General features: G+C 46.1%; 1 protein-coding gene and 1 pseudogene across 1 annotated transcript in view; both read right to left on the reverse strand.

Moving 5' to 3' along the window:
- LOC126298982 (lysosomal acid phosphatase-like) overlaps nt 1–25567 on the reverse strand; it is a 725001-nt gene that overhangs the window by 100523 nt on the left and 598911 nt on the right. The gene's annotated exons all lie outside the window — the stretch shown is intronic.
- LOC126299628 (5S ribosomal RNA) lies at nt 15814–15931 on the reverse strand (annotated as a pseudogene).

The following is a 25567-nucleotide window of genomic DNA, read 5'->3' on the forward strand; positions in this document are numbered from 1 at the left end:
TTCGTAAGAGATCTGTAGTCCAGTTTTGGAAGCGATTTCGTGTAGTTTTTCAATAGCTTCTTTTGTTTCGTTTATACCTTTCTTGACAATCGCTAAATCGTCTATAGAAGCCAGGCATTTAATCTGTTGGTTTCCTAAGGTTATCCCCTGTTGTGATATTTCCCATTCTTTTATTACCTTGTCTAACACTAGATTAAAAAGGAGAGGTGAGAAGCCATCGTCTTGTCGGACACCTGTGCGAATTTCAAAGGGCTCTGACAGTTCCCCACAGAACTTTACTTTGGAGGTCGTGTTGGTCAAGGTTTGCTCTATGATAGTCCGTGTTTTGTTGTCTATTTTGTATTCAGCTAAAATTTTGAACAGGGTTTTCCCGTCGATAGAGTCGTACGCCTTTCTAAAGTCGACAAAGGTAATGATCAGGTTCTGTTTGTGTTGTAAAATCATTTTCAGGTTCCACATTTCTTCCGCACAAGAGCGCCCTTTATGGAAGCCTGCTTGGTATTCCCCAATCAAGTGGTCGGTCTGGCATTCTAGTCTGTTTAGTAGAGCTTTAGAGAGGATCTTGTATGTTACCGGTAGTAGGGATATTCCTCTGTAGTTGTTCGGGTCAGTCTTAGTACCTTTTTCGTGTAGTGGGTGTATCAGGGCAGTTTTCCTGTCGTCAGGAATTTTCATGGTCTCCCATATATCTTCCAAGATCCTGTGGATGTCTCTGGTGAGTTCTGGGTCTTGCAACTTCCAGATTTCAGCGTTGATGCCGTCTTCTCCTCGTGCTCTACGAGTCTTGAGTGACTTGAATATTTCTTTAACTTCTTGTAGAGTTGGAGGTGACCTATATATAAACACAGTAATGAAACTGTTGGACTGTGACACTCTACCCATGGGAATAAAATGTCTGACAATGTGCTTAGCTTCAGTACAAATCATTTGGGGGTGTGATTGCACCACAATGTGACACAAATTCGGCTATTGTTACAGGCAGCACCCATCAGGGCGATGTAGTACTTCATCTGTGTATGTGCTACTTGATCCCTGTCTAAACATTTGTCACATACCAGGAGCGTGCCACGTGTTAATTGGACGACACGTTATGGGGGAGCTGAATGAACAGGGGAAGTGACGACCAAACATAAATTTTGATTTGTTCAAGAAGATACACAAACTAACTGAAGTTTCCAGACACCCCTCTGTGATGCAGAATCTAACACTAGACGTCACGAGATGTGGAAACACGAGTGTAAAAGGAGGCAGATAGGGTTGTGGTGTGAACAGGGAAGCAGTAACAGCTGAATGAGTCGCTCACGAGAGTTCAGTGACTTCTAACGTAGTCTGGTCATAGATATCAGCAGAGTAACTTATCCATCAAGGACATTTCAACCCATCTAAAGCCACTCACGTCGACTGAAGTGGAAACACGAAGAAACAGCCACAGCTAAACCATGATCAGGTAGATCACATGTACTGCCAGGCAGGGACCCACCGTTGGGCATTGCGGAGGGATGCTGTAAAAGAACACATGAAATCAGCGGAAGGACAAACTCACAAGTAGACTACTGGCCATTAAAACTGCTACACCAAGAAGAAATGCAGATGATAAACAGGTATTCATTGCACAAATATATTATACTACAACTGACATGTGATTACATTTTCACGCAATTTGGGTGCATAGATCCTGAGAAATCTGTACCCAGAACAACCACCTCTGGCCGTAATAACGGCCTTGATACGCCTGGCCATTGAGTCAAACAAAGCTTGGATGGCGTGTACAGGCACAGCTACCCATGCAGCTTCAACACGATACCACAGTTCATCAAGAGTAGTGACTGGCGTATTGTGACGAGCCAGTTGCTCGGCCACCATTGACCAGGCGTTTTCAATTGGTGAGAGATTTGGCGAATGTGCTGGCCAGGGCAGCAGTCGAACATTTTCTATATCCAGAAAGGCCAGTACAGGACCTGCAACATGCGGTCGTGCATTATCCTGCTGAAATGTGGGGTTTCGCACGGATCGAATGAAGGGTAGAGCCATGGGTCGTAACACATCTGAAATGTAACGTCCACTGTTCAAAGTACTGTCAGTGCGAACAATAGGTGACAGAGACGTGTAACCATTGTCACCCCATACCATCACGCCGGATGATACGCCAGTATGGCGATGACGAATACACGCTTCCAATGTGCGTTCACCGCGATGTCGCCAAACACGGATGCGACCATCATGATGCTATAAACGGAACCTGGATTCATCCGAAAAAATACCGTTTTGCCATTCGTGCACCCAGATTCGTTGTTGAATACACCATCGCAGACGCTCCTGTCTGTGATGCAGTGTCAAGGGTAACCGCAGCCATGGTCTCCGAGCTGATAGTCCATGCTGCTGCAAACGTCGTCGAACTGTTCGTGCAGATGGTTGTTGTCTTGCAACCGTCCCCATCTGTTGACTCGGGGATCGAGACGTGGCTGCACGCCCGTTACAGCCATGCGGATAAGGTGCCTGTCATCTCGACTGCTAGTGATACGAGGCCGTTGGGATCCAGCACGGCGTTCCGTATTACCCTCCTAAACCTACCGATTCCATAGTCTGCTAACAGTCGTTGGATCTCGACCAATGCGAGAAGCAATTTCATCGCGATAGGCTACAATCCGACCTTTATCAAAGTCGGAAACATGATGGTACGCATTTCTCGTCCTTACACGAGGCATCACAACAACGTTTCACCAGACAACGCCGGTCAACTGCTGTTTGTGTATGAGAAATCGGTTGGAAACTTTCGACATGTCAGCACGTTGAAGGTGTCGCCACCGGTGCCAACCTTGTGTGAATGCTCTGAAAAGCTAATCATTTGCATATCACAGCATCTTCTTTCTGTCGGTTAAATTTCGCGTCTGTTGCACGTCATCTTAGTGGTGTATCAATTTTAATGGCCAGTAGTATACCTACGTGCTACCGGTGGTCCAGCTAACACAATGTTTATGGAGTCAAAAAGAATGTGGTACAATGACAGGGTACCGCCACATAAGCCACACGTTTCTGTAGTCGATGGTAAGCGATTCTAGAGGTGGTATAAAGAGCGACGCTAGTAGACAGAGGATGACTGGAAACGAATGGCTTGGTGTGATGAATCACGCTATACGCTGTAGCAACCAGATGGAAGTGTTTTGGTTTGGCGAATTACTCCAAACATTACCTGGCATCATCTCTAGTGGCAACAGCAAAGTGGGGAGGAGTTAATATTATGCTATCAGAGTGCTTCTCGTGGTTAAGGTGTGGTCCCCTTGCTGCATTTAAGAAAAATCTAAATGCAGAAGGATAAGAACACATTTTACAGCATTTTGTAATGCATACAGTAGATGAACAGTTCGGAGACACTGATTGATTGTATTGGGCATGACAATGCACCTTGCTTTGAAACAGCATCTGTGAGACAATACTTTGCGACAGTAACATTCTTGAACCCAATGGGATGTATTAGACGTCGACGTCTCTGCAGACCCTACGGCCCCATGTCATTACGTTCTTTGGTTTCGGCTCTTAAGGAAGAATGAGCTGCCGTTCCTCCACGGACATTCAGAAATCTCGTTGAAAGTGTCGCCATACAGATGTCCACTAATACACGGTCCAGTTACATTAATGTGACCACCGCCTATGCTTCACGTCAAAATGGAATAAACAAGCACAGACGGCAAGTGGCAGCACTGGCAGTGGAGGATACACACACAGCGTCTGAGGACGCGGAAAACAGGGCAGTCGATGTAATGCGAAAACAAACATTTTTATGACGTCCAGAAGGGCATGACCACTGCCTTCGGGCCAACGGTGGAAGCATTTGCGAATCGGCTAGGTTTGTAAACTATTCGCGTGCCGCCGTGGTTAAAGTATATTGTGCGTAGCAAAATGGCGCTATCCAGCTTTCAAAAACTGTCGCCGAGGCAACTGTGGTTCACCACGGGCCGTATATGACAGGGTTGAATGATGGCTGCGGAGATGTGTACGGGCGAAAAGGCGTGCATCTGTTGAGCGACTGTGATCAACTGACAGCCCAGATGAACCAAGGGGCTGCCAATAGTCTCCTCAACGACCGTTCGGCGAACGTCGCTGCACGCACGAGCGCCCCCGCGGGGCCGCGCGCGCGCGCACACACACACACACACACACACACACACACACACACACACACACACACAGAGAGAGAGAGAGAGAGAGAGACAGAGAGAGAGAGAGAGAGAGAGAGAGAGAGAGAGAGAGCATGTGCCTGGTTCACGCACTCATGATGGCTGCTGTTCATCGGCGAAGAAGGCTGCAATTTGCACGACAATACCGCATGTGGACGTTCACCGGTTGGCGACAAGTGGCCTTTTAAGATGAATTACGGTTTTATGCTCCGTCGGATAGATGGTCGTTGGTGTGTACGGCATGAAAGGAAACATCTAGCAATCAGGAGGGAGCGTTATGGTCTGGTGGATGTTTTCGTGGCATTCCCTGAGTGAACTCGTTATTCTCGGAGGCAGTTTGCTGTTTCTTCAGTACGATGGCATCTACGAACAGGCCATTGCTACGTGTCACACAAGTCGTAGTACACGTGCGTGGTTCGAAGAGCACCAATTCAACGTATTCCTCTGGCCACCAAACTCCCCGGATCCAAACCCAATCGAGAATTGTGGGACTACCTCGACGGGACTGTCTGCACCAAGGGTCCTAAACCGAGTAACCCAGGCAGCTGGCCACGGCACTTGAGCCGCCTTAGCTTGATATCCCTGTCTGTAGTTTCCAGGATCTCATATACTCTCCTCGGGCACGTCTCGCGCTGCACAATGTGGTTATTCAGGCTTTTGACAGTTGATCACACTGTGACTGGACAGTGTAGACCTCAGGTAACGTATATAATTAATCAATGTTTAGAAGACAGTGTATTGTCCCTTTTCAGTTTATCCTCCGAAAATTGTTTACTTTGCAAGTCCCAAATAACATCCCAAATTAATTTTCCCTTCACCAGAGATAACTATTCCACTGTTGACCGAGCGAGGTGGCGCAGTGGTTAGCACACTGGACTCGCATTCGCGAGGACGACGGTTCAATCCCGCGTCCGGCCATCCTGATTTAGGTTTTCTGTGATTTCCCTAAATCGCTCCAGGCAAATACCGGGATGGTTCCTTTGAAAGGGCACGGCCGATTTCCTTCCCCGTCCTTCCCTAATCCGATGAGACCGATGACCTCTCTGTTTGGTCTTTCTCCCAAACAACCCAAGCCAATCCACTGTTGAAGCAATTTTCTTTGTAAACATTTACCATCAATTTCAGCTGTTATTTATTCGCCAGGTATTGCAATACCTTCTTTCAAGTATTTGGTTTCATGGTAGAGCTCTCTCAAAAAAATAATCAAGTCCTCGCGCAACCTTTGTAAACAGAAGGCTAACAATAAAATAAAGATTAATATCAGTAGCACCGAAGCCATTACTATACCATGAGTGGGCGCGGCGAGTATTGGTGACGAATTCTGGTATTAGCAGACGGCAACAGGAAGCTCTGCGCTTGCGCAGTCTTCAGTAAACTCAGGAGTTTAGAACGTTACACTAGGAACAGTCAACAGATCATTGACAGGCTGGTGTGTGATGCACGTCCACTACGAGTAGTCGATTTCGAACACAAAATCGATCGTGTGAAACAGGCTTAATTTGCAGTGGTCTTGAAGTTAAGCCATTTCCGGTTTTCGTTGTCGACCAGGTCATATGAAACGCTCATGCTGTGCGATACGTCAGTTAATGGGGGCGTCCTGCCTCGCTAGTGCCGACAAGCCTGCATTCGGAGCAAAGCGTGGAGCTTATCGACGACATTGTTAGTGGATCCCAGAAAATCTCCTATTTGGTTACCGTTGTAGTACACTGATGTGATGGCCCCCTCCGCGTGGAATCATTTCAAAGGTCATCATCATTTTGCACCCATTAAAAGGGATTTTTTTCCGCTGTGCATCATCTTTGTTGTTTTTAACTTTTTCCCATATCGACACAGTCATATTTATGGCTTTTACACTTTATATACGACGGTTGTTCAATAAGTAATGCAACGCATTTTTACTCTGCCAGTTTCGGTTGAAAATAAGTAGAATCTGTTGATGGACATTGTGGAACATTCCTGCTTCAGTCCTTATAGTTTCATGAAATTCCGATTGGTGACGAAGCTGTACGTTGATTTCAAAGTGGCGTCTGAAACGGGCGTGCGTTCCAAGCAGGGAGCTGACACTAAATTTCTTTTGGCATAAAACTAGAGCATCGGAGATATTCATAGGGGCTTGCAGAATGTCTGCAGAAACATAGCACTAAGAAAAAAACACGCTGAGTCGTTGGACGAGATGTCTGTCGTCACTGATCAAACAAGGTCACTCAGATCTCCCACGTGCCGGCCAGCCTCACACAGCTGCGATTACTGCAATGTTGGAATGTGTGGAAACATTCTAGCTGATCGATGGATCACTATCGAACACCTCGCTGCACAACTGAACGTCTCTGCTGGTAGTGCTCACACACTCGTCCACCAGTTGGGGTACTCAAAGGTGTGAGCCCGCTGGGTTGCTTGCTGCCTACTAGAAGCCCATAAAGAGCAAAGAGGGGCTATTTGTACGGAATTGGTTGCGTGTTACGAGGCTGATCGTGATAATTTTTGTCGAATATCGTCACCGTTGATGAAATGTGGGTTCATCACATAGAACAGAAAACGAAAGGGCAATCCATGGAGTGGCTCCACATCACTTCTTCCCCGAATAAAAAGTTCGAAGCTGCACCCTAAGCTGGTAGACTCATGGCGACGGACTTCTGGTACTCAGAAGCGGTTGTTCTGTTTGATGTCTTCCCTCAAGGTGAAATAATCTTCTCCATGACGGCGCAAGGCCTCAGCCAAGTCTGTGCACCCGAGAGGTGGTCACAAAACTTCATTGGATTGTTCTTCCTTACCTGCCCTGCTGGCCAGATCTTAAACCTTCCATCTGCTTGCCGCAGTGAAGGATGCACTCCGCGGGAAGCAGAACGTGGATGATGGAGAGGCTATTGATGCCGAAGACGTTGGCTCCGACGTCGACCAGTAGAGTGATACTATGCGGGCATACAGGCCCTCCGAGTGAGGTGGCATAAGGCCATTGCATTGAACGGAGATAATGTTGAAAAAGAGGTTTCCGTAGCCAAAAGAAAGGTGAATAATATGGTATATTGGAATCCTGAATAAAAATAACCTACTTTCAGAAAAAATGCATTGCGTTACTTATTGAACGCCCCTCGTACTTTCAGTAAACCCAGCTCGTAGTTTTTACGGTACAGGCATCAGTTTGACCTTGATGCAGACAATGCCCAATGAACTTGATGACGTCAACCAACGATCATTAAACCCAAACGTTTTTGGTAATAATTACTTGACCTCCCTCTTCCTCGATCCTGTCATCCAATTACTGAATCAGAAGACAAATAGGACCCACAGCTGCAACGACACGTTATAACCAGTCATCCTAATGAATGCAGCCTGTATTAGTAACGAGACGGATAAGAAATTAAGGCAATGGGCTCTCATTGGGGAGGAGGGACGTTCAAAGGCCCGTTGGTCAATCCTGAGTATGGTCAATCCAGACTGAGGTTTTCTGGTAGTTTCCGTACATTGATTAAGGCAAATGCTAGGACAGTTCATTTGAGAACAATATGGGCGATTTTCTTCCGCATCCTCGTGCTTTCCGAGCTTGTGCTGCATTTCTGACGCCGTTGTTGTTGTTGTAGTTGTTGTTGGTGGTGGTGTGGTCTTCAGTCCGCAGATTGGGTTGATGCAGCTGTCCATGCTGCTCTATCGTGTGCAAACTTCTTCCTCTCCGAATAGCTACCTCCACATAGATCATTCTGAATCTGCTTACTGCTCGTCTCTTGATCTGATAGTTCGGTAATATTCACATCTGTCAACATCTGCTTTCTTTGACATTGGAATTATTGTTATTCTTGAAATATGAAGGTATTTCGACTGTCTCCTACATATTGCTCACCAAATGGAAGAGTTTTGTCACCTCTCTCCCAAGGCTATCAGTAGTTTTGACGGAATGTCTTCTACTCCCGGGGCTTTCTTTCGACCTAGGTCTTTCAGACTTCTTCCGCAGTATGATATCTTCCGCCTCATCTCCATCCTCTTCCATTTCCGTAATGCTTCCTTCAAGTTCATCTACTTTGCAGAATCCCTCTATTACACTCCTTGCACCTTCCAGCTTTCCCTTCTTTGCTTAGGACTGGTTTTCCATCTGAGTTATTGATATTCATACAGCTGCTTTTGTTTTCTTTTCCTGTAGGCGGTATCTGTCTTTCGCCTAGTGATTACATGCTTATACTACTTACATGTGTCCTCTAGCCATTCCTGCTTAGCCATTTTGCGCATCCTGTCTATCTCATATTTCTACTTCATTTTCTGTATTTTCGTATTTCCTCCTTTCACCAACTAAATTCAATATCTCCTGCGTTATTCAAGTATTTCTAGTAGACCCTGTCTTTTTAACTCTTCGATTCTCTACTGCTTTCATTATTTCCTCTCTCAATACCACCCATTCGTCTTCTACTGTATTCCTTTCCCCCGTCCTAGTCAGTTGCTGTCTAATGCGCCCTCTGAAACTTTGAACAACCTCTGGTTCTTTCAGCTTACCCCCAGCCAAACTTCTTTAGGAGGTGTCAATAACATCCGCACTGGCCTCTGTCGCTATCGTGTCATAATCGCTCTTGCTGGCGCTCGTCGTATGCCTGGACTTTTGGCAGCTCTTCACTTCAGCCAGGCGTTCGATCGGGTCGATCACGACTACCTGGAAGAGGTGCTCCGCAATATGGGCTACCCTGATGCTACCGTCGACGTCGTAATGCGTCTCCTTCGTGGAGCTACTTCTCGTGTACTCTGCAATGGCAATCTCACTCCTCCCATCTCGATCCGTCGAACTGCGTCAAGGCTGCCCGCTCTCTGCACCGTTGTATGCTTTCGCCATGGATCCGTTGTTCTGCGGCTTTCCTCAAAGCCTCTCTGTGACTATGCATTCAGCAGCACTGCTTATGCAGAGGTCAGGGAGACACTGGCGAGGGTTACCACCTACGGCGAAACTTTTGGTAACTGCCTTAACGTCCACAAATCGAGCGCCATGGCTATAGGTGCGGGGCTCTCTATGGACAGCGTTGCCCCTTTGCGTGCACCTAATACTATACGATGCTTAGAACTCGATTTCGCTAGTGATCTGTGGTGCACGATTGCCGTCAACTGCCGTGCCTACTGTGCCAATAAGAGCTGGGCTCTTAGATCACCGTGTACGAGCCCTCGACCTTCTGCAACGGGCACAATGTGTAAATGTATATTTGGCGTCACGTATCCCCCATGTGGCACAGACACTTCCTATTCCGCTATCCGTGGCCCACCGCATTGGGTTCATTTGTTTGCGACGGCTTGCTGTTCGAGACCTAGTAGATAGTGCCGGAAGTTCCATGCGGCTTTTCGTGGATGATGCTGTTGTATACAGAGAAGTTGCAGCATTAGAAAATTGTAGCGAAATGCAGGAAGATCTTCAGCGGATAGGCACTTGGTGCAGGGAGTGGCCACTGACCCTTAACATGGACAAATGTAATGTATTGCGAATACATAGAAAGAAGGATCCTTTATTGTATGATTATTTGGTAACCGTGATAGCGTTACGGAGATGTTTAACAAACTCAAGTGGCAAACTCTGCAAAGAGAGGCGCTCTGCATCGCGGTGTAGATTGCTCTCCAGGTTTCGAGAGGGTGCGTTTCTGGATGAGGTATCGAATATATTGCTTCCCCCTACTTATACCTCCAGAGGAGATCACGAATGTAAAATTAGAGAGATTCGAGCGCGGACGGAGGCTTTCAGACAGTCGTTCTTCCCGCGAACCATACGCGACTGGAACAGGAAAGTGAGGTAATGACGGTGGCACATAAAGTGCCCTCCGCCACACACCATTGGGTGGCTTGCGGGATGTAGATGTAGATTTAGAATCGGTCTTGTTGCAACATCGTATGGTCTTGTTCAAAGTAACACTGTGTCAGTACTTTGTAATCTTTGTTTTATTGTTTGTTTGTTGGCTTAGAGTTTATCGTCCAGAACAGAGCCCGTTCGCTAACTGTCAGAAACGAAGTTGTACTCAGTCGATAGATCCATTGACGCTACTTCAAATCCTAGCAGTGGAACAAATATTTTCCTCTGAATTTGTCGGGGCAAAGGGCTTATGACAAGGCACATATATGTTTCGTGCGGTGGTTCTTTAACAAAGTCGAATGGTCCACAACGAGAGCAGGAAAAAGTGTCGGAGCAGGTGAATGTATCTACAATGTAACTACAATGGTGAATGTAACTACAATAAACAACAGCAATCGACGAAAAAGCTTATTTTTCAGAAAAATCGGAGTATTGTGAAGTACTGTGAATGCTGCATGTATCGAAGCTAACTTAATAATTTTTCATTCGGATGTACTAAATAACATTAACCAATTAAATAGTCTGCTATCGTCAATCTTCCATTCTCAACTTCTTGCTGATCGTCGAGAACCCTGACATGTTACTCATGCATAATACGCTTCCTCAAAAATATAAAGTTTAAATCACGTCAGGTATATGCTAGCAGTGTTTCTTAGGAGAAGCACAGCTGATTCCTCGGTCAACCTTTGTCCAACTTAAGGCAGTGCTCATTATCTAAGGACCAATATTTAAACTGGGTGCGAGCTTCTAGTAAATAACTAAAGACCGAAATGATTATATCACTCTTGGCTGTTGCACGATTACACGTGTAGATTTCAGCAATGGAAAGATCGAACATGTTACTATGCAGCTGGCTTTCAAAAAAGAGAGAATAATTTACTTACGTGTTTCCGGATATCAAAAGTATAATTGAGAAGTTATAGCAGAAATTATTAGCAGTCGTCATTCGAGTGCAAGTTAATTTCTGAAGAGACAAACATGAATCCATCTTTTTCTTATAGTCAAAACATTAAAATCGGTGCTGCCTTACGTCATCTTGTATATATGTTCTCGTCAGATGCCCTTAGAGGCCGGGCAAATGTCTTCTTATTTGCAGAGTTCTGCCTAAATGGTCCGACACAGATCGGGAATGAAGCGGTAGTATATTGTCTTGTTGGATATAATAGGTTGATCCATATGTTCGTAGCGTTTATGTTTTACATGTTGGTATTCCAGTTGCTATGGGTTTTGTTTGTAGTTCGCTGTTGCTATTTGAGTTTACGTATTGTAATTTCCTCATTTTGAGACAGTGAGTAGAGCTGTGGACGTCAGAAAATGGAGTGACAAGTGGAGAAATCGGAACATTTCCGACATATTCTTCTGTTTGAGTTCAATATAGCGGTGACAGCAGCAGAGGTACCCAGAAACATGTGCACATTGTATGAGGATAATGCCATTCAACAGAGCATGGCAAGAAGATGGTTTTCTCGTTTTAAGGAGGATCGTTTTGTTATTAGTGACTTTCCATGTTCACGAAGCCCTTCGGGGTTTTATGAGGATCGTTTAAACGCATTAATCCACATTGATACACGTCAATGTACTCAAGAATTGGCAGATGAGATGAACTATGATCATTCCAGCATGGTACGACATTTGCATGTAATGGGGAGGCTCAAAAATCGTTTTTGTGGGTACCGCATGCTCTAAGCCAAATTCACAATGTTGTGCACATAGTTCTGCGTAGTTAGCGCTTACACAACTTTCACACTAGAGCGCACCCCGCTAAGCACAACAGCGCAGGCGCAGCGCTCGTCCGTCTCCGCACTACGAGATGGCGCTGCCTTAGAGACGGACCAAATTCTGCTTCCGCCGATCCGTGTATTAATATGTAACGCAGCCAATGAGATTGCTGCTAACATAGAACCTTTTCTCCTCGCGGATCACACTCGCGTTGTGATACCTGAACGCGCGAGGTATTATAACGAGTGTACAGACCTCCGATCAGTCAGTCTACATTTGTCTGTAGCAGTCTATAGTCAAGTTTCAGTCTGCGCCTAATAAGATTGCCATATTCCTGTACATAGCCATGAAGATAAATGTATAGACACTTTGTCGAGTATCAGAGATATGTGAGAATAAGATTAACGTACCAAGACCAAAAGAACTTCTGATTGTCAATTGTAAATAGCTTCCAGAATCAAGCTACATAAGGTTTATGCTTGTTACTATTTTAGTAAATGTGTGTGAAAATTAATCAAGTTCTGTTTAAAGTTGGTCACCGTCAATCTGCTACTCTAAACGTGCAAGTGGCATTTCTATCGTCTGACCTAACGGCAGAAGATAAACATGCCACGATAAGACCAGTAGACATATTGCTGACACTCACCTACTTCGTTAGAGTGAGAAGTCAAATAATCTGATGGTGTGTGTACCGAAGGTCTTACAGTACGCACACCACACACAAAAAGCAGTGTGGGGCCATATGTGCATCTCTGATTGCTCGTCATCAAATGGCTCGTGAACAACACCGACCATTCCTATCATGTATTGTTACTGGTGATGAGAAATGGTGTCTTTATACTAACATAAACAAAAGAAAGGAATGGTTGAGTCTATAAAAAGCAGCATCTCCCTGCACAAAGATCTGCGCACATCCACAAAAGATAATGTTACGCATCTGGTGGAACAGCGACCGTGTGGTGTACTACGAAATGTAACCACCACTGCTGGCATTTATCGTCTACGACTGAGAAGTGTTACAGATGCAATCCGGGAAACATGACCAGGAAGACTGCGTGAAGTGATGCTACTCCACGATAACGCCCGCCCGCATTCTGCTAGACTGATAAAAAACCACCCACCTTATTCACCTGATTTTGCGCCCTCAGAGTCTCACCACTTCTGCTCTCTATCGAACATCCTTCAAGGAACTTGATTTCCGGATGAAACTGCGCTTCGAACACGGCTCGACGAGTTCTTCGCCTCAAAACCATGTGATTTCTACAATTGCGGAATCGTAAAGTGACCTCAGCGTTGGAAGACTTTTGTACATAGGGAAGGAGAATATATTATTGATGACTAAAGTCTCTGTTATTCATATCTGTCGTGTTCGTTAATATTCTAGAAAAACGCTACAAACTTATTCACCAACCCAATACATCAATGGATTATTGGAATTTGAGGACAACATAAAATATGTGATTCCTGAGTTTCTCCCAGCGTATTTGATAATCAAAATATCCACGGGTGTACTGCCGGTCTACAGTGTCCAACGGGCACAATATTTCGGCGATCATACATGTCGCCATCATCAGGTGAACTGACGGACTGAGCTCCTGTGAACATGCCGGCACGTTGATCCATGAGCAGCCATAGCGTACGGATCTCCGTGCCGGCACGTTCACAGGAGCTCAGTCCGTCAGTTCACCTGGTGATGGCGACATGTATGATCGCCGAAATATTGCGCCCGTTGGACACTGTAGACAGGCAGTACACCCGTGGATATTTTGATTAACATAAAATATGCTAGAGATTCAGTTTCATTCCATGATAATATTTGCAATGCTAGAGTACCACCGCACATGTGAATTTAACCCCCCCCCCATTTCCAAGAACAGGAATTATTCCTATTTTTCTGGCAAACGTACCTTGCCATGACTGTATGCTATAGCCATACACCGTAACTCCTCAGCCCAGACGACCTTCGTCCATACTGCACCATGCTAATCTTTGTTCCCTGTTGCGTCGTCACCGGTCAGTTCAATTTTCGTTTTCAGTCAGGATATTGGGACAAGAGTTAATACACTCAGTGTATTGTGTGTAGTAAGTCTATGTCTCCAAAATATCGGTGGCTGCAGCTGAATCTTGTTACAGCTCCTGTGAGCCGAAGGAGCAGGAACAGTTACTCTCGTGAGAACGCTTGCCTGAGTACCTCCCTCTCTCGTCCACATAAAACAAGAAAATACGAAGTATGCGCACCATCCTACACTGTCGGTAATTACAAGCACACGTCACGATGTACATTTTTCTAGGAATTTGTGACGAATTGTTTCGAATATTTCTTCTTTTGATATGGGATATTTGTCATTTGCTTTGATACGATACGAAACGCCGAAATAAATTGGAAAAAAATATCAACAACTCGTGTAGGCAATCACAGTATGTGATCACATTTAATCGAACTGCTATCTGTTGCAATAACAGGCTGCGGACTTGAAACCAATAACAAAGATATTTGAGGCTAGATTTGATTGAAAAGACTCCTATGTAAAGCGCGTTGCCACTGAGAAATGTTGTCCGAATGACAGACGCCACCTTTTCACGAGTTAACTAGGCAGGAGCTGCTGCGTTCAACACTCCCCTCGGCCGATGAGGTTTAGTCGCACCGTGACGTTCAGAAAGCGGAGATATTCGTGACTCATTGTGGCTTTTGTTGTGCAAGACGGTTTGCCGGTGGCTTGTCACAAGTAGCTGTTCTCCATTGCTGAAAACACTGTAACGTGTCTATCCTTTCTTGCAATCCCAACTAGCCAACGACGACCCTTCTCATCCACTCGATATTAAACAAGGACAATGATTTTGGTGGCAGTGATTTTGTCCGAATCTAGGTAAGTCCTTTGATTTCCTTTTTGCTTGGGGGGAGGGGGGGGGATGGGAGAGGACTACGAAAAGTAAGCACACAAACATCTTCGGGGATGGTGTAATGGGCAAAGTCCTATAGCGTGACGATTATTTGCTGCACTGAAGTATTCCGTTCACCTACGAGTCTCCAACATAGCAGCCACCTCTAACTCAGTAGTTCATCAGTATTAAGATGACATGAAAATACAATGAGTTGGTGAGCATTCATTATCAATTGTGCTCGTCCAAAGCTGTTTAGATGATGTCTTTCTCACGACAACATACTCTTTGACTGTGTATATAACACCATTACTGAGGCATAGCGTGATTTGATGTTTTAATGGATGTGTCAGGCCTTAGGAAGAATAGAAACTGTGGTGCAATGGTGGATCAAGCGTTCCTCGATATGAAATCATAAGTACATAGTACAAAATATTTAAAAAGCGGCAAAAGGTTTATCAACAGTTATGAGAGACATTGTTTCTGGAAGACAGGTACAGAAAGTAGACGCCAAGCTTCACGTTGACGTCTGCAGTCCATTAGAGAATGGTGCTCCGGAATATCGACTGTTGGTAAGACCATATACTATCAGGAATATCCCTAATTTTTCCTGTATGTTATTTACGCAAAATACATGTAAAAGAAAGCAGTATGGTGACTTACCCATCAAGGAATGTTTGCTCTCTCAATTTCAACAAGGAAACCATGCTGTGACGCACAACGCCTCTAGTGTAACGTCTGTTAGCGGAGTTGAATCACCATCCCTGTGGCACTTTTGCATTTACAAAACGAATCCTTAACAAAACGCACAGCTCGTCATTTGATCTTTTTTACGACTCTATCAGTCCTACATGGTTAAGTTCATCTACATCTACATTTATACTCAGCAAGCCACCTTTACGTGCCACTGTCATTGCCTCCCTTTCCTGTTCCAGTCGCGTATGGTTCGCGTTAAGAACGACTGCCGAAAAGCCTCCGTGGGCGCTCGAATCTCTCTAATTTTACATTCGTGATCTCCTCGGGAGGTATAAGCACTCCGTCTTCAGGTCACAAGTGGCCAATCGGGACCATCTGACCGTCGTGTCATCCTCAGATAAGGATGCGGAGAGGAGGAGCGTGTGGTTAGCACACCGCTCTCCCGGTCGTTACGATGGTTTTCTTTGACCGGAGCCACTACTATTCGGTCAAGTAGCTCCTCAATTGGCATCACGAGGATGAGTGCACCCCGAAAAATGGCAACAGCGCATGGTGGCCCTAATGGTCACCCATCCAAGTGCCGGCCACGCCCGACAGCGCTTAACTTCGGTGATCTGACGGGAACCGGTGTATCTACTGCGGCAAGGCCGTTGCCCCTGGGAGGTATAAGTAGGGGGAAGCAATATATTCGATACCTCATCCAGAAACGCACCCTTTCGAACCTGGACAGCAAGCTATACCGCGATGCAGAGCACCTCTCTTGCAGAGTGTGCCACTTGAGTTTGCTAAACATCTCCGTAACGCTATCACGCTTACCAAATAACCCTGTGACGAAACGCGGTGCTCTTCTTTGGATCTTCTCTATCTCCTCTGTCAACCCGACCTGGTATGGATCCCACACTGATGAGCAATACTCAAGTATAGATCGAACGAGTGTTTTGTAAGCCACCTCCTTTGTTGATGGACTGCATTTTCTAAGAACTCTCCCAATGAATCTCAACCTGGTACTAGCCTTACCAACAATTAATTTTATATGATCATTCCACTTCAAATCGTTCCGTACGCATACTCCCAGATATTTTACAGAATTAGCCGCTACCAGTGTTTGTCCCGCTATCATGTAATCATACAACAAAGGATCCTTCTTTCTATGTATTCGCAATACATTACATTTGTCTATGTTAATGGTCAGTTGCCACTCCCTGCACCAAATGCCTATCCGCTGCAGATCTTTCTGCATTTCGCTGCAATTTTCTAATGCTCCAACGTCTCTGTATACTATAGGCCGAGGAGCAACACTCGAGTAACGACTGAAAAAGTTTTGTATGTTATCTCCCTCGTTGGTTATCTACCCTCCCTGAAGATTGCTTCAATGAATCTTAGTCTGGCATCTGTCCCTCCTACGATTAGTTTTATGTGGTAGTTAAAGTTTAAACAACTCGACAGGTATATACCCAGATACTTAATGGCTATGACTGTTTCCATTGATTTTGGACCAAACAATAACGGGTCTGAGGGTGCACGATCTGTCACTCATATACTTTGATCGATCCAAACCTCCATTCATGCACGTAATCTATACTAGAACTCTTCTGTTGACGTCACTTCGTTTATCATAGTTCAGAAACTTGCTGATGAAATGAGACATGGGCAGGGACTTGATGATTCACAGAAACGTTTGGATGCTATTTGAAAACAAACCATTTAATAATAGCTGTCGATACGGTACACGGGTCAAATAATCAAATGTGGTATTCATGTTGTGAAGTCAGTCAGCCGATCTGGTACCTCTGGCTTGCACGGACGTCTGCCCAGGGCAAGTTATTATAATTACTGTACGTAAATATTGGCTGTATGTTGGATTATTTGGTGTTCCATGATATATCCAGTTCCTTTCAGTCATCTAAATTTGAAAATTTAGCAGAATGGTAATAATTAGACATCACAGTCTTCTACACTGAAGAGCCAAAGAAACTGGTATACCTGTCTAAATATTGGCTGTATGTTGGATTATTTGGAGTTCCATGATATATCCAGTTCCTTTCAGTCATCAAAATTTGCAAATTTAGCAGAATGGTAATAATAAGACATCACAGTCTTCAACACTGAAGAGCCAAAGAAACTGGTATACCTGTCTAATATCATGTAGGGCCCACGGGAGCACGGAGAAGTGCCGCAACACGATGTGGCATGGACTCAAATAATGTCTGAAGTAGTGCTAGAGGGAACTGACACCGTGAATGCTGCAGGGCTGTCCATAAATCCGTAAGAGTACGATGGGGTGGGGATGTCTTCTGAACAGCACGTTGCAAGGCATCCCAGATATGCTCAATAATGTAAATGTATGCGGGGTTTGGTGGCCAGCGGAAGTGTTTAAACTCAGAAGGGTGTTCTTGGAGCCACTCTGTAGCAATTCTGGACGTGTGGGGCGTCGCATTGTCCTGCTGAATTTGCCCAAGTCCATCGGAATGCACAATGGACATCAATGGATGCAGGTGATCGGACAGGATGCTTACTTACATGTCACATGTCAGAGTCGTATCTAGGCGTATCTGAAGTCGGCACAGTCCATGGATTCATGAGGTTGTCTCCATACCCGTACACGTCCATCTGCTCGATACAATTTGAAACGAGACTCGTCCGACCAGGCAACATGTTTTCAGTCATCAACAGTCCAATGATGTCCGTGTTGATGGACCCAGGCGAGTCATAATGCTTTGTGTCGTACAGTCATCAAGGGTACACGAGTGGGCCTTCAGCTCCAAAAGGCCATATCTATGATGTTTCGTTGAATGGTTCACATGCTGACATTTTTTGATGGCCCAACATTGAAATGTATAGCAGTTTACAGAAGGGTTGCACTTCTGTCAAGCTGATCGATTCTCTTCAGTCGTCATTGGCCTCATTGTTGCAGGATCTTTTTCAGGCCGCGCGATGTCGGAGATTTGATGTTTTACCGGATTCCTGAAAGTCAAGGTACTCTCGTGAAATGGTCGTACGGGAAAATCGCAACTTCATCGCTACCTCGGAGATGCTGTGTCCTATCGCTTGCGCGCCGACTATAACACCACGTTCAGACTCACTTAAATCTTGATTACCCACATGAAGACGCACAATTCACACAAAAAAGCTGGGGGCCTGCCAGAGGGAAGAGGTGTTGGTAGGAGAGAGAGGGCTAGGGGTATGTGCCAGTGGGAGAGTGGAAGAGAGGGGTAGGGGAGAGGGTAGGGGGGTATTGGAAGCTCGGTGAGGGGGGGAGGGGAGGGAGGGAGGTAGTAATGGGGGGAGAAAGGAAAGAAGGTGTTATGGAGGTAAAACACAGGGGGAGGAATGGGAGGATGAAAGTTGGTAGGAGGGGTAGATGGAAGGGATGAAGGGATCATCAGGGAGGGGGAGTTGGCGGAAGCCAACTTGGGCAATGGTATCGAGTGTGGAGAGACGGAGAGTGGGTGGGATGTGGGAGTACAGGCTCAGCAGTGGGCAGGGATAGAAAAGGATGGGAGAGACAAGTTTGTGGGAGGTGTAAAAGATCCGTGTCCATTCAAGGAAAAGGAGGAGGTGTAGGAACGGAATTAAGTCATACAGGATCTGCATGGGGAGGGGAGGCAGATGCGATAGGCGAAGTGGAGCGCATGGCGTTCCAGGATTTGAAGGGATTTGTAGAAGGTAGGAGAGGCGGCGATCCAGGCAGGATGGGCATAACAGAGGATAGGGCAGATGAGGGATTTATAGGTGTGGAGGACGATGGAGGGCTCCAGACTCCATGTGCGGCCAGAAAGGAGCTCGAGGAGGCAGAGTCGGGAGCGTGCCTTGGCTTGGATCGTCCAGAGATGGAGGATCCAGGAGAAGCGATGGTCAAGGGTGACGCCAAGGTACTTGAGGGTGGGGGTGAGGTTGATAGGACGGCCATAGATAGTGAGATAGAAATCGAGGAGACGGAAGGACGGGGTGGTTTTGCCTATAATGATCGCCTGGGTCTTGGAGGGATTGACCTTGGGCAGCCACTGGTTACACCAAGTGGTGAACCAGTCAAGATGGGATTGGAGAAGGTGCTGGGAGCGTTGCAGGTTGTGAGCGAAGGCAAGGAAGGCAGTGTCATCGGCGTACTGGAGAAGGTGTAAGGGGGTGAAGGCGGCGGCATGTTTGCCGTGTAAAGAAGGCAGAGAAGAGGGAAGAAAACGGAACCTTGGTGCACACCGACGGAGGGGTAGAAGGTGTAGGAATCCGTGTAATGCATGGTGACATAGGAAGGACGGTGGGAAAGAAAGAAGGCGATCAGACGGACGTAGTTAATAGGAAGGTCAAAGGTTTGGAGCTTGAAGAGGAGGCCGGAATGCCATACACGGTAGTAAGCACGTTCAAGGTTGAGGGAGAGGAAGATGGAAGAGCGATGGGAGTTGAGTTGTTCGGAGAGGAGGTGACTGAAGTGAAGGAGAAGGTCATCGGCAGAGAAGGACAACTGCGCTACACACTTATTGTCTTATATAGGCGTTTTCGACCGCAGCGCCGTATTCTGCCTGTTTACTTATTTCTGTATTTGAATACGCATGCCTGTACCAGTTTCTTTGGCGCTTCAGTGTAGTAGGCCAGCTGAGTGATCAGTGTATAAGACAGAGCTCAAAGTGAAAGTTATTGTTAAATGTACTCTGAGTGAGAGAAATGTATTTTGTCTGCATTAAATGATACGTTAATGTCCAAAGGTAGATGTAAATACTCGTAAAATTCCTGCGGAAATGAAGTGTACAAAACTAGATAATTCATCTTATCTACACTACTGGCCATTAAAATTGTTCACAACAAGAAGAAATGCACATGATAAACGGGTATTCATTGGACAAATACATTATACTAGAACTGACATGTCATTACATTTTCACGCAATTTGGGTGCATAGATCCTGAGAAATCAGTACCCTGAAGAACCACCTCTGGCCGTAATAACGCCCTTGATACGCCTGGGCATTGGGTCAAACAGAGCTTGGATGGTGTGTACAGGTACAGCTGCCCATGCAGCTTCAACGCGATACCACAGTTCGTCAAGAGTAGTGACTGGCGTATTCTGACGAGCCAGTTGCTCGACTACCATTGACCAGACGTTTTCAATTGGTGAAAGAGCTGGAGAATGTGCTGGCCAGGTCTGCAGTCGAACATTTTCTGTATCCAGAAAGGCCCATATACGACCTACAACGTGCGGTCGTGCATTATTCTGCTGAAATGTAAGGTTTCGCAGGGATCGAATGAAGGTTAGAGCCACGGGTCGTAACACATCTGAAATGTAACGTCCACTGTTTAAAGTGCCGTCAATGTGAACAAGAGGGACCGAGACGTGTAACCAATGGCACCCTATACCACCGCCGGGTAATATGCCAGTATGGCGACGACGAATACACGCTTCCAATGTGCGTTCACAGCGATGTCGCCAAACACGGATGCGACCATCATGATGCTGTAAACAGAACCTGGATTCATCCGAAAAAATGACGTTTTGCCGTTCGTGCACCCAGGTTTGTCGTTGAGTACACCATCGCAGGCGCTCCTGTCTGTGATGCAGCGTCAAGGGTAACCGCAGCCATGGTCTCCGAGCTGTTAGTCCATGCTAGTGCAAAATTCGTAGAAGTGTTCGTGCAGCTGATTGTTGTCTTGCAAACGCCCCCATCTGTTGACTCAAGGATCGAGGCGTGGCTTCACGATCCGTGACAGCCATGCGGATAAGATGCCTGTAATCTCGACTGCTAGTGATACGGGGCCGTTGGGAACCAGCACGGCGTACCGTATTACCCTCTTCATCCCACCGATTCGATATTCTGCTAACAGTCATTGGACCTCGACCAATGCGAGCAGCAATGTCGCGATACGATACACCGCAGTCGCGATAGGCTACAGTCCGACCTTTATCAAAGTCGGAAATGTGATGGTACGCATTTCTCCTCCTTACACGAGACATCACAACAACGTTTCATTAGGCAACGCCGGTCAACTGCTGTTTGCGTATGAGAAATCGGTTGGAAACTTTCGCCATGTGAGCACGTTGTAGGTGTCAACCCCGGCGCCAACCTTGCGTGAATGCTCTGAAAAGCTAATCATTTACATATCACAGCATCTTTTTCCTGTCGGCTAAATTTCGCGTCTGTAGCACATCATCTTCGTGGTGTAGCAATTTCAATGACCAGTAGTGCAGGCCATGGTACAGGACCACCTCTGCCAATCCACGTTTCTGGGAACCGTCAGTCCAGGAATAGACGCACTCGATGACTGAAATGTGCCGGCGCCCCGTCATGTTGGAACCACATGCGCTGTCTGGTAGCGAGCGGGACGTCATCCAGATATTCTGGCAATGCTCTGGCGAGAAAATTGTAATAGTGCCTACCATTTAATGGCCTAGGTAGCAGATACGGCCCAATTAAACAGTCTCCAGCAACACCGACCCACACATTAACGAAGAACCGCACTTGATGAGCGCTAGTAACTGTGGCATGTGGGTTATCCCCACCCCAAACATGCAAATTGTGAATGTTGAAGACTCCATCACGCCCGAACGTTGCTTGGTTCAAATGGCTCTGTGTACTATGGGACTTAACATCTGTGGTCATCAGTCCCCTAGAACTTAGAACTACTTAAACCTAACTAATCTGAGGACATCACACACATCCAGGCCCGGGGCAGGATTCGAACCTGCGACCGTAGCGGTCACGCGGTTCCAGACTGAAGCGCCTAGAACCTTACTCCCACACCGGCCAGCAACGTTGCTTCATCGGTAAACGACACAGAGGATGGAAACGTAGGATGCATTTCACACTGTTCCAGGTACCACTGCAAAAACTGGGCTCTGGGTGGATAATCAACTGGTTCCAGGCTGTGGGCACGCTGTAAGTGAAATAGCCGTAACAATTGCTCTCGGAGGACTGTTCTTACATTCGTCTGATTCGTCCCTATGTTACATGCAATTTTACGAATGTTAATTGAAGGTACTCGCTCCACATGTTGCAAGGCAGCTTCCTCAAATTTTAGCGTTCTTACCATGCGACGGCGTCTCTGTCCAGGTAATCTGCTAAATGACCTGGTCTCACGCAGACGTTGGCACACAATAGCAAAGGTCGTATGATTCGGGATACGGCGATTAGGATATTGTTGCTGATAAACCCGTTGTGCATCTCGTCCGTTGTGGTGCGCTACGTAGTACGCACCAATCATATCAGTGTATACACTCCAAGTGCATCGCTCCACTAGTAAACAGAGACAATGCACTACTACACTGGTGGACAGCAGTTGTCTACAACTGAAGATCGTAATACGCCCTCTAACAACTGAAGATCTTAATACGACCTCTAACAACTGAAGAGCGTAATATGGCCTCCATCGGTTTGAATAATCCTCATAGGAAAAAATGACAATAGGGAAAAATATTTGTTTTGATGTCCCCTACAACCTCCCAGAATTTGTCGGTTTAAATACTTTTCACACTGTATACACACATCAAAAAAAAGTTTTGCATCACCCCGGTTCCCAGAACTCCCGAAGATAGACGTTGACTGTGGATATTGTATCACAGACACAGTCCCTTTCACTGTTCAGAGATTTCACTAAACCCGCCCAAAGATGTAAACAACGATGCATGGGCAACGCCTGTTAGACGGGGTGCATCCGATAGCTGATCACTGCTAGTCATTCCACCGAGAAGGAGGTACACGGCTCGTGTTGCCTGTAGTTCAACCATGCCTAGGCGGTCAATACTGCGGTTCGATCGCGTCCGCATTGTTGCTTTGTGCCAGGAAGGGTTCAAACAAGGGAAGTGTCCAGGCGTTTCCGAGTGACCCACAGCGGTGTTGTTCGGACAAGGAGGACATACAGAGAGACAGGAACTGTCGATGACATGCCTCGCTCGGGCCGCTCAAGGGCTACTACTGCAGTGGATGACCGCTACCTTGGGATAATGGCTCCGAGGAACCGTGACAGTAACGCCACCATGTTGAATAATACTTTTCGTGCAGCCACAGGACGCCGTGTTACGATTCAAACTGTGCGCTATAGGCTGCATGATTCTCAACTTCACTCCCGACGTCCATGGCGAGGTCCATCTTCGCAAACGCGACACCATGCAGTGCTATACAGATGGGCCCAACAACATGCCGAATGGACCGCTCAGGATTGGCATCACGTTCTCTTCACCGATGATTGTCGCATATACCTTCAATCAGACAATCGCCGGAGACGTGTTTGGAGGCAACCCGGTCAGGCTGAACGCCTTACACATACCGTCCAGCAATAGCAGCAAGGTGGAGGTTCTCTGCTGTTTTGGGGTGGGTTTTTGCAGGGCCGACGTACGCCGCTGGTGATCATGGAAAGCGCTGTAGTGGCTGTACGATACCTGAATGCCATCCTCCGACCGATAGTGCAACCATATCGGCAGCATACTGGCGAGGCATTCGTTTTCATGGACGACAATTCGCGCCCCCCATCGTGCAAATATTGTGAATGACTTCCTTCAGGATAATGACATCGCTCGACTAGAGTGGCCAGCATGTTCTCCAGACATGAACCCTGTCGAACATGCCTGGGATAGATTGAAAAGGGACGACGCGACCCATCAACCACTCTCAGGCATCTACGCCGAATCGCGTTTGAGGAGTGGGACAATCTGGACCAACAGTGCCTTGATGAACTTGTGGATAGTATGCCACAACGAATACAGGCAGGCATCAATGCAAGAGGCCGTGCTATTGGGTATTAGAGGTACCGGTGTGTACAGCTATCTTGACCACCACCTCTGCAGGTCTCGCTGTATGGTGGTACAACATGCAATGTGTGGTTTTCATGAGCAATGAAAAGGGTGGAAATTGTGTTTATGTTGACCTGTATTCCAATTTTCTGTACAGGTTCCGGAACTCTAGGAACCGTGGTGATGCAAAACTTTTTTGATGTGTGTAGTAATAAGCTGTACTACATGCATAAACCACTTGGCAGAACACATCAATAAAAGTAACTGGAGTAACAGATGAACAATCAACAGAATATAACATAGGCTACACCAGAGAAAATAAAACTTCGAGTAAGGTGAAAGAATTAATTACAGAGTGCCTATGTTACTCGTCCAACGCAGATATAGATTTACATCAAAGAAAACACTGAAATTAATCCCACCAAGCAGTGACGTACCTTAAAACGATTTTGGCTCAGAAGTAAGGGAGATTCAGCAACAGGACAACAGAATAAAATCAAGCTTCATCAAGGAAAATAAAATATTTGAATAAGGTGAAAGAATTAATTGCAAAGTGATAATGTTAGCTGTCCAAACTGATAATGAATTACATCAGAATCATAACATTAAGACTAATTACATAAAATAGTAACCTATCTAGAAACAATTTTCGATTTTAAGTCTTGGAAAGAGAGCTCGAGGGGTGAAGGGGAGGATAGGGTGGAGAGAAAGGTCGTGTGGGTAGGGAAGGTGGGGGGGGGGGTTGACAGGAGGTAGGCCTGTGAGGGGGCTGGGGACAGGTAGGAAGGAAGGATGACGTAAATGCTTGTAAAACGGTATTTAATTGCAGGAGATTAATCAAGCGACGGGAAAAAGCCAATGATCGGTGCAATGTTGTTATATGAACAATATATTGGGTTTACTATAGGGTAGAAAAACATATTTAACAAAGCACAAGCCACGACAGCTAACATAGTTTGGAAAGTTAACGATCCACCTAGTCACGAGCAAAAAGAAAGCATATCTCGCTGATCACAAAAATGTATAAAGTAAATAATTAAATTTAGTCAGCGACGACATGAAGGAACATGGTGACACATATTTGTATAAAGAACGTGGAAGAATTTTATTAAGAACATTTCTGGCAGCTCCAAATAAGCAGGGGTGGGGGATAGGTTGTTGGGAAGAAGGTTCAAATGGCTCTGAGCACTATGGGACTTAACATCTGTGGTCATCAGTCCCCTAGAACTTAGAACTACTTAAACCTAACTAACCTAAGGACATAACACACGTCCAAGCCCGAGGCAGGATTCGAACCTGCGACCGTAGCAGTCACGTGGTTCCAGACTGTAGCGCCTAGAACTTCACGGCCACAGAGGCTGGCGGGAAGAAGGAGATGGGAGATATTACACCGTGGCGCCACTTTGTAGCCCCTGCCCTCCGGTGGCTAACCTTGTCTTTCTTCCCCTCCAGCTCTATACGATAGCTAGTAGTCAGCTTATGTTACATATGCAGGGTGTTGCACAATTCGTGTTACACACTTCTAGTGATTGTAGAGGGACTTATTAGAGCACGCTATACACAGGAACCCACGTCC

Source organism: Schistocerca gregaria, chromosome X (genome assembly GCF_023897955.1).
Source record: "Schistocerca gregaria isolate iqSchGreg1 chromosome X, iqSchGreg1.2, whole genome shotgun sequence".
In the NCBI taxonomy this organism is placed as follows: domain Eukaryota; kingdom Metazoa; phylum Arthropoda; class Insecta; order Orthoptera; family Acrididae; genus Schistocerca; species Schistocerca gregaria.